Source organism: Halichoerus grypus, chromosome 5 (genome assembly GCF_964656455.1).
Source record: "Halichoerus grypus chromosome 5, mHalGry1.hap1.1, whole genome shotgun sequence".
NCBI lineage: Eukaryota > Metazoa > Chordata > Mammalia > Carnivora > Phocidae > Halichoerus > Halichoerus grypus.
In genome coordinates, this window is record NC_135716.1 from 103,497,261 (window position 1) to 103,506,737 (window position 9,477).

The window sequence follows — 9,477 nt, forward strand, 5'->3', positions numbered from 1 at the left end:
TTTTTCCTCAGAAGAACTCAAGATTAAGTTGTTCCCTATAAAAACTTTAAAGGGATTTAATATTTTGTCCAAATCTAATTATTTTTCTGTGATCCAGTCTTCAGGGCACCTTCTTGCCAGATTCAGTGACCCAGGGTCTCTATTAAAAGGCTCCTATAACTATTTGAATCTCGAGAACATTTTCTTACAATTCTAGCATAGCCTTTTGGCAGCCGCATTAGAATCTGACTGAAATTGACTAGATGTGGTGTGTGCTTCATCAAATTCAACTGCAAACTCCTCTTCTGAAATTAGCAACTGTGGCAACACAGAAACAGCAAAAAAAGAAAGGTTATAACACTTGCCTTGGTTTTGATATGTATGCAATCTACAGCTACAGAAAATAAAAAGATTTTTATTAAAAAAAAAAAACCTCCAGTCAGTAAAGTATTGAATCTGCTTCTGTCAGTGATGCTTTCTTCCCCCCCTCCCAACCAAAGAACTCGAGAAGACATCCATTAGCTTCTACTTCAATGTGAACCAAAAATAATAAAAAGAAGTATTTTTATTCTCTCTCCTCCAGTGTCTTTATTAAACTCTGTTAGAAACTACTCTTGTAATATGCAGTATGCATTGAAAAAGAAACAGAACATGTCTTTATATAAGTAATAAATTTCTATATAAGTGATATTCCTGCCCTTCAGGTAAAGTTTGGCCCAGCAAAGTGGCTAATATGCATACTTAATTTGTGATTAGCTTTTCTTGCCATTCTTCCTTAGAGTATGTGCACTGAACAAACATAACCAAAAGAACTCTTTCCATTGTACATGGCTTTCTATTTTTCAAGGCTATTTCATTTCTATTCTTTCATGTAAGGCTTTAGAACAGCCCTATGGAATAGGGAGGGCAAACGTTTTTATCCCTAAAAAGAAAGAATATTTATGTTTCAATGTCTATACTTCTCCATAGATGTTCCACGGCACTTAACACTTAATATGTTCCAAACCAAAGTACTTATCGTTCCCTCACCTGCCCTCTGCCCCCACCGCTTTTCCTTCTTACTTCACTTAACAAAAATATCATCCCATCCTCAGCCTTGCTTCCTACCACGCCTTTGGCTCTTTAAATGCACCTTCCCTCACATTATGGGATTTCTATGACAAATAAAATACGACATAATTTAAACATGTCTAAAATCTCAATCAATGCCTATTTCAGATGTTTGTTCTCAACAATTACCTTCCAATTTGTTCGGTTCACTCAGTGTTTCCTAGCTCTCTTCAATCAACCCTCTCATCTCCATTTCTATACTCAGAATTGGGTGCCCTATTTGGAAACGTTTCTTATGAATATTGACCTGATTCCTCTACTATATAATCAGTTTTACCTTTTGCTTTGGCCAAGGGCTACCTCCATCAGCTATGGCTTTATGAAATGCTCCCTGGCCAAGCAAGCCCCTCATTTTGCAAGTCGGATTAAAGGGTAAAGTTTATACCTTCCTTCATAATCCACAGTCAAGACTGACTTCTTACTCCCTTTCATTAAATTCCTGTTCGTCATTTAGAATTCACTTAAAATATTACCTTATTTCTGAAGTCTACAAAAAAGTCATTCTTTTGTGCTCCCAAAGTATTAATCTTGTATTACTGAAATTATCACATCACATTATTTGTTTCCTCCAAGTTAGTATGGACTTCTCAAGAGTAGGGGCAATTAATTATTTTCCTTATATATCCTGGCAGTTTCTAACACAGAATAATCCCACAGTAAATGTTAATAACCAAAGAAGTATAAGATGGAGTATCTTCTCATTATCTAAAAACACTAAAAACTTTGTTCCATTCTGAGAACATCATGAGAAATTAACTTTTCCAAATTTGTTTTATTGGAAACAAATCCCCATCTCTTACTAAAGTAAGATTTTAAATACAGGAAGTGTAAAGAAGATAAAAATGGCTTAATTTACTCTCTTGGGTGAATTTTCTCTCCATGATATAGAATTTTATTACAGGACAAAATACCTTAAAAGGGCTACCCTCATTATTTGCCTTATTTCTCCCCTTCACACTCATTTTTAAAAGGAAAAAACATTTAAGTTTTCACCCACTCAACTTCTTTATTTCTTATTTTGCCTTTATTTTTCCTATAAGTAAAGACTTTGTCTTTGGCACAACAGGGTTTTCTCAAAAGGGCATGTGCTACCAGGCCAGGGAAAAGTAAAGGAGCCATTCCTCCCCTCTTCACGTGTTACCCCCTCCTTCCTTATCCTGTATTTTCAAAGGACGCACCAATAAGAAATCTGATGGTCATTAATTTGCCTGTGAGTCTAAGTAAATGCAACTTGTAATGCCTTCTAAGTAGCATTAGTGAAGATGGGTTATTCATCTACTGCAAGCAACTCTTGCAGAGGCAGAATATTAGTTCTGAAGTTAGGTTTAAGTATATGCCTTTGAGAAAATTTCTTGGTTTCTGTAAATGAAAGCAGGAGGCTTTATCAGCAGTTTTCAAAAGCTGCCCTTTAGAGCTTGAGGTTTTTATAGGGATCCTTCCGAATCTACCACGAAAAAACAGACAAATTTAATTGAGGTGGGAAAATGAACCACAACCCTCACTCACCACTTCCAATAAAGAACCTCACTTTTATCTACCTTTTAAAATGTTCCTACGTTTAGGTTTTATTGTCGGAAAACATTTTTTGTTGTTTAAAAAAAGAAGTTGAAAACCACTTAACTAGATGGTCCACAAGCTCTTTCTCCTATCTGTTATTCTAAATGATCAATAAAGCTATGCATGAACTGGGACTCAGATCCTTGTATAGCTCAGATTGAAAGGTAAAATACAAGAAGGAAAGGAAAGACAAAAAATGAAAGTTTACTAATTCAGTTTCCAAAGTTTTCAAGTAGTTTCTAGAGAATTACCTATATTATATAAAAGCTAAGACAAACATTTCATATTGTTTATATAGCCAATTAAGACTAAAACTTGCCACCTATCTCAGGATATCCCCCCACTTACACAACTCAGTTTGAAATCCATGGGTTTTTCCTCTTCACACTTCTTTTAAGAACTCACCCTCTCACATGGTTTCAGCTTACTGAATGACTTCTAAATCCATTTCATATCTCCAAGTTGAGAATTTCTAGCTATCTAAGTGATACCTATACACAAATACTCCATTAACTTAAAGATAGCATAACCATAAGTGAGCTAATCTTTCCTACCTTAGTTTCCCTAGAGGATAACTCTACTTAAGTCTACTCTCCTTAACACAATACAACCACCCATAATTTAGCTCAACAAATAAACACTTAGGTTTCACTCCTCATCATTCCTCTCCTGCTATTCCTTTTACCTATAGCAATATACGTAGTGTCTTTCTTATGTGATTAATTCCCGCCTGTGTTTCAAAGATGAGCTTAAGAACTTGCTTCTTCTAGAAAGTTTTCCTAATTGTTCCCTCAACTATGCTCCCTGATCTCTTTTTGTACTGTCATATTATCTTATACTTGCCTCAATTATAGTACTTTTCCTACAAATAAGTGTTCATTTTCTTTTCTGCCTTCCACCCTGGACTATGAGCTCTTGAGGTCATAAATGTCATCTATATTAGCATAGTATTCTCTGGTAAACTCTAGGTTCTCTATGTTGCTGGCTTGACCAGTCAAACCATTACATTTCACCAATAGCACTGTTTTAGACATCATTAATTCTTCCATTACCTTCATTCCCTATATTCAAACCCTTACTAAAATATAAAAATCTGTTGTTTCTTCTTTCAAGAGATTTTTTCCTCACCTTCCTGACTCACCCCCGTGCCACAAGTGATACAAGGTCTCCCCATCTTCTACCTACAAAAGGTACTACAAAATTCTGCTGTCAGGTATCTCTGTCTCCGACCGTCCTCACAAAATCTAATCTGCATTCTTCTGTCAGGTTCATCTTGATGAAACATTATGACATTCCCTGTTCTTTAGCAAACCGTAGTTTTCTGCTTCCCATTACATCAATTTCAGGCTGTTCTGACTGAATACACCTGATGTTTATAACTTTATTTTCTATTAATACCCAACATACTCCCTCTAATCCAGTCATAAAGCCCTCCTCCTTATCCACATACATAATATTACTTTTCTTTCCTCCAAGTTTATATCCACATTTTGAATGTCCTCTTTCCTCTCTTACCTTCAGAATCTTTGCTTATGTTTCTAGGCCAAATGTAGAGCCCACTCAGTCCAAATAATTCCATAAAGAGAATCATCAATATTAAAAAGTAAGGGAGAACACAGGCTTCAAGCTATACTACAAAGCTGTAGTAATCAAAACAGTATGGCATGGACACAAAAACAGACACATGGATGAGTGGAACAGGATAGAGAGCCCAGAAATAAATGTACACTTATATGGTCAATTAATTTACAACAAAGGAGGCAAGAATATACAATGAAAAAAAAGTCTCTTCAATAAATGGTGCTGGGAAGGGGCCCCTGGGTGGCTCAGTCATTAGGCACCCGCCTTTGGCTCAGGTCATGATCCCAGGGTCCTGGGATTGAGCCCCACATTGGGCTCCCTGCTCAGGAGGGGGCCTGCTTCTCCCTCTCCCACTCCCCCTGTTTGTGTTCCTTCTCTCGCTGTGTCTCTCTCTGTCAAATAGATAAAATATTTAAAAAAAAAAAACATGGTGCTGGGAAAACTATACAGTCACATGCAAGAGGATGAAACTGGACCACTTTCTTATACCATATTCAAAAATAAACTCAAGGGGCGCCTGGGTGGCTCAGTAAGTTAAGCGTCCAACTCTTGATTTTGGCTCAGGACATGATCTCAGGATCATGAGACTGGGCCCCATATAGGGCTCCATGCTCAGTGTGGAGTCTGCTTGAGATTCTCTCTCCCCAACTCCCTCTCCCTCTGCCCCTCTGGGTACACTAGCTCTCTCTCTAAAAAATAAATAAATAAATCTTTAAAAAAATAACAAATTAACTCAAAATAGGTTAAAAACCTAAATGTGAGACATGAAACCATAAAACTCCTAGAAGAAAACATAGGCAATAATTTCTTTGAAATCGGCCATAGAAATATTTTTCTAGATATGTCTCCTAAGGCAAGGGAAACAAAAGTAAAAATAAACTGTTGGGACTATAGCAAAATTAAAAGCTTCTGCACAGCAAAATGAACAGTCAACAAAATGAAAAGGCAACCTACTGAATGAGAGAAGATACTTGCAAATGATATATCTGATAAGGGGTTAATATCCAAAATATATAAAGAACTTATTACAATTCAACACCAAAAAAAATCCAAATAATCTGTTGAAAAAAGGGACAGAGGACCTGAAAAGGCATTTCCCCAAAGAAGACATACAGATGGCCAACAGACAGGTGAAAAAATGCTCAACATCACTAATCATCAGCAAAAGGCAAATCAAAACCATGATGAGCTATCACCTTACACCTGTCAGAATGGCAAGAATCAAAAAGATAAGAAATAACAAGTGTTCAAGTGTTGATGAGGATGTGGAGAAAAGGGAACCCTCATGCATTGTTGGTGGAATATAAATTATTGCAGCCACTGTAAAAAAAAACAGTACAGAGGCTCCTCAAACATTAAAAATATAAATACCATATGATCCAATAATTCCACTACTGGGCATATACCCAAAGAAAATGAAAACACTGGGGCACTTGGGTGGCTCAGTCAGTTAAACATCTGTCTTCGGGTCAGGTCATGATCCCATGGTCCTGGGATCGGCCCCACATTAGGCTCCTTGCTCGGCAGGAAGCCTGCTTCTCCCTCTCCCTCTGCTGCTCCCCCTGCTTGTGCGCTCTCTCTCTCTCTCTGTGTCAAATAAATAAATAAGATCTTTTATAAAAAGAAAATGAAAACACTAATTCAAAAAAATATATGCACCCCTATATATTTTGCAGCATTATTTACAATAGCCAATATAGTTACAATATATTCACCCCTATATATATTGGAAGCAACCCAAGTGTCCATCGATAAACAAATAAAGAAGATGTGGAGTGTGTGCGTGTGTGTGTGTGTGCGTACATACAAATACAATGAAACACTACTCAGTCATAAAAAAGAATGAGATATTGCCATTTGCAACAACATGGATGGACCTAGAGGGTATAATGCTAAGGGAAATGAATCAGACAAAGACAAATACCACATGATTTCACTTATATGTGAAACCTAAAAAACAAAACAAAGAAACAAAAAGCAGAAACGGACCCATAAATACAGAAAACTAGTAGCTGCCAGAAGAGGGGGAGGGGAACGGGCAAAACGTGTGAAGGGGAGTAGGAGATACAGACTTTCTCTTATGGAATAAGACGCCGTGATTAAAGGTACAACATAGAGAATATAGTCAGTGGTATTACAATAGTGTTGTATGGTGACAGATGGTAACTACACTTGTGATGAGCACAGCATAACATATATAGACTTGTCAAATCACTATGTCGTACACCTGAAACTAATGTAATATTGTATGTTAACTACAACTAAAAAAGTAATTGAGAATAGGAGTCAGAGAAATTTGCAAGGAAACATGTGATTTTTCTCTGCAGAAGTATATAGTGGTATTGGTGAAATGATTTTCAGGGAAGTACCAGCTCACATGTTTATAAAACAAACAGACTTAAAATCTTGCCCCTGACTCTGCAGTCCAATAAATCACTTTCCCAAATATGTGTAAGCTGTTCTGTTAGACCAACCTCTGTAGAAGCTGACTAATGATGCTATAAAGTCTCCTCAAATAAACCCCATATCTGAACCAACATTTCACTGCATGAACTCCTACTGGGTATGTTACTCTGGAGGAATGATATAACTTCTAATGGTCCTGAGAAACAGCAGGAAAAGAAATTGACATATTTATTATAGCATAAACAGGTGTGGACTACACTGAAATTCCTACTTAAGGACCTTAACCTCCCTAGGCTGTCCTTTCGACTGATTTCAAAGCATCCAGTGAGAGCTTCCTGGAACCCTATATTTCAGCTCCCCCAAAACAGAGGAGGCCAGTTCAAATCAGAATGTGTAATAAAGAAAGGAAGGGGAAAAAAAACAGGCAATAGGAGAAATTTAGGTTATACACAAGTTGATTCTCAGCTGAGACAATGCATTCCTTCTGTTCAGTAGTATTTACAGTGTATCTATTAAATAAACTATGGATGCAGAAATTACTTAAAGGCAGACTTAGGCCCTATTATGAACTTTGCAGTACATAGTACTTGACTAGGTGTGCTTTGAATTTCATAAGAACAGGAAGTAGATATTCAGCACATTGTTAAATGCTTCTTCTGACTCAGCTGCAAGATTCCATTTCATGTCCTTGAATCTGCTTATTTTATCTAATTCTCATACAGTGCCCAACAGCAAGTAAACTCCATCATGGCTGGGATCACGGTTGTCTTACTCCTCTTTTTATCTGCAGTGCCTAAATTAGTGCCTGGAATAAAGTAGTTTCCCAATAAGTAACTGTTCAGTGACTGAATGAAGCAATCAATTGTTAAAAACTCAACATTTAGGGGTGCCTGGGTGGCTCAGTCAGTTAGGCGTCCGACTCTTGGTTTTGGCTCGGGCATGATCTTGGGCTTGTACTCAGTGTGGAGTCTGCTTGTCCCTCTCCCTCTGCTCCTCCCCGACGCCCCCCTGCCCTGCTGTCATGCGCACACACTTCCTCTCTCTCTCTCTAAAATAAGTAAATAAAATCTTTAATAAATAAATTAAAAAATCAACATTTATCTCGCTCAAAACTCCAGGTTGTATATCTCAACATCTGATGTTAGTTGCTTATTTCCTCAATAACTTTTGAATTGCTTTCAATTTTTTTATATTTATATTCATAATAGGATTAAATATGTTTGTTTAAACACACTGATTAACTAGGTTAAGAGAAATTTCAAGTCTTATGTCTGCAATAACACAAAGCCAAATATCTCAGGTTTTTACCGGTAAGAGGTAACAGTGGAACACTATGCTTATTAGACTTCCTATAACAATTCCCGCAACAACTCCTACTACTAATAACAATGCTAGACTGACAATAGTAGGGAAGATTGTGTTTGTTCCCACTTTTGGGATCAGCCTTTTTGTTTTGTTTTAAATAACAAGCATTTTGAATTAAGGATTAAATTTCTACCTCTTCCTTTAATATCTGCAAAGCCATAACCAAATAATGAACTATTGAGAGAGAAATTTGCTTCCTAATAAGAACAGAGATGTCGTCATTTTTTTTTCCTTGTCAGAATTTTAGTGTTCCGTTTTTATAGCTAGGCTGTTTAGCCCTTCTGTTCTTATAGCTAGCAGGCAATTGGAAATTCCTTATTTTTCCCTAAGAGAGATAGAGATTCACAATATAAAGTCAGCATTTCCCTAAAAATCAGCAACATCTGTTGCAGTCATAAGTAACTTGCCTTTAGAGTCTCCCCAGAACATCCTGCAGAGCTTTGCCTATACCCACTGTTTCAACCAAAAAAAAAAGGAAGATAAATGCCTTGTGAGAGTGATGTGATGGTCTGAAGGAACAGAATACAGTCAGGTAAAGAAGGCATAAAGTTGGGGTGCCTGGGTGGCTCAGTTGGTTAAGCAGCTGCCTTCGGCTCAGGTCATGATCCCAGCATCCTGGAATCGAGCCCCACATCAGGATACCTGCTTGGTGGGGAGCCTGCTTCTCCCTCTCCCTCTGCCTGCCTCTCTGCCTACTTGTGCTCTCTCTCTCTCTGTCAAATAAATAAAATCTTTTTTTTTAAAAAAGGCATAAAGTTTACAGTGGTGTATATGACATAGGCATTTATTCTGATTAAATTGGATGTACTGGGCCATTTGCTGATGTTTCCATTCTGTGTAAGTTCTGTTTTCCTTAAATGCCACAAAAGTACTAGAGCATAAAAAGGGGATAAGAAAAGTTAAGTTCCAAAAAGTTATCCTCTACATGTAAATGCTATGTTCACTTTACTGACTTCCCAGATTCTTAAATCAAACCATGTAGAGTCTTCAGTTGATGTTGATGTAGATTTTTCTTTCTATAACTTACTCTTTCAGAGCCACAGAAGTTGTAGTCTCATATTACCAGCAACTTACCGATAATTCAAGTGGCCAGACTGCAGAATTTAATCCTCAGAAGAATCATGCTGAGTTATAGTCCCCCGCAGAGACACCTGCTTCTACCTTTCTATCATTAACACAACAGGCTGTGTCAGGATGATTTCACTTTTATTGAATGCCATCCATAAACTGGCTACTACTGAGTCCTCATTCATTAACGCCTAAGGTGCCCACCTGCATGAGACACAGGTTTTCTAAGCCTAAAAAAATGACCATGAAACAAGAATTCACAATGTTTATAAGGCATATTAATCAATGCTAATTTAAGGAAAACAGAGATAGATAACAAGGCTGATATTTGGGTATCTATCCAAAAAGAATTAGAAATAAAGCAAAGTAAATAAAAAGATAGTCTGGATTGTGTTTGTACTCATCACTAGT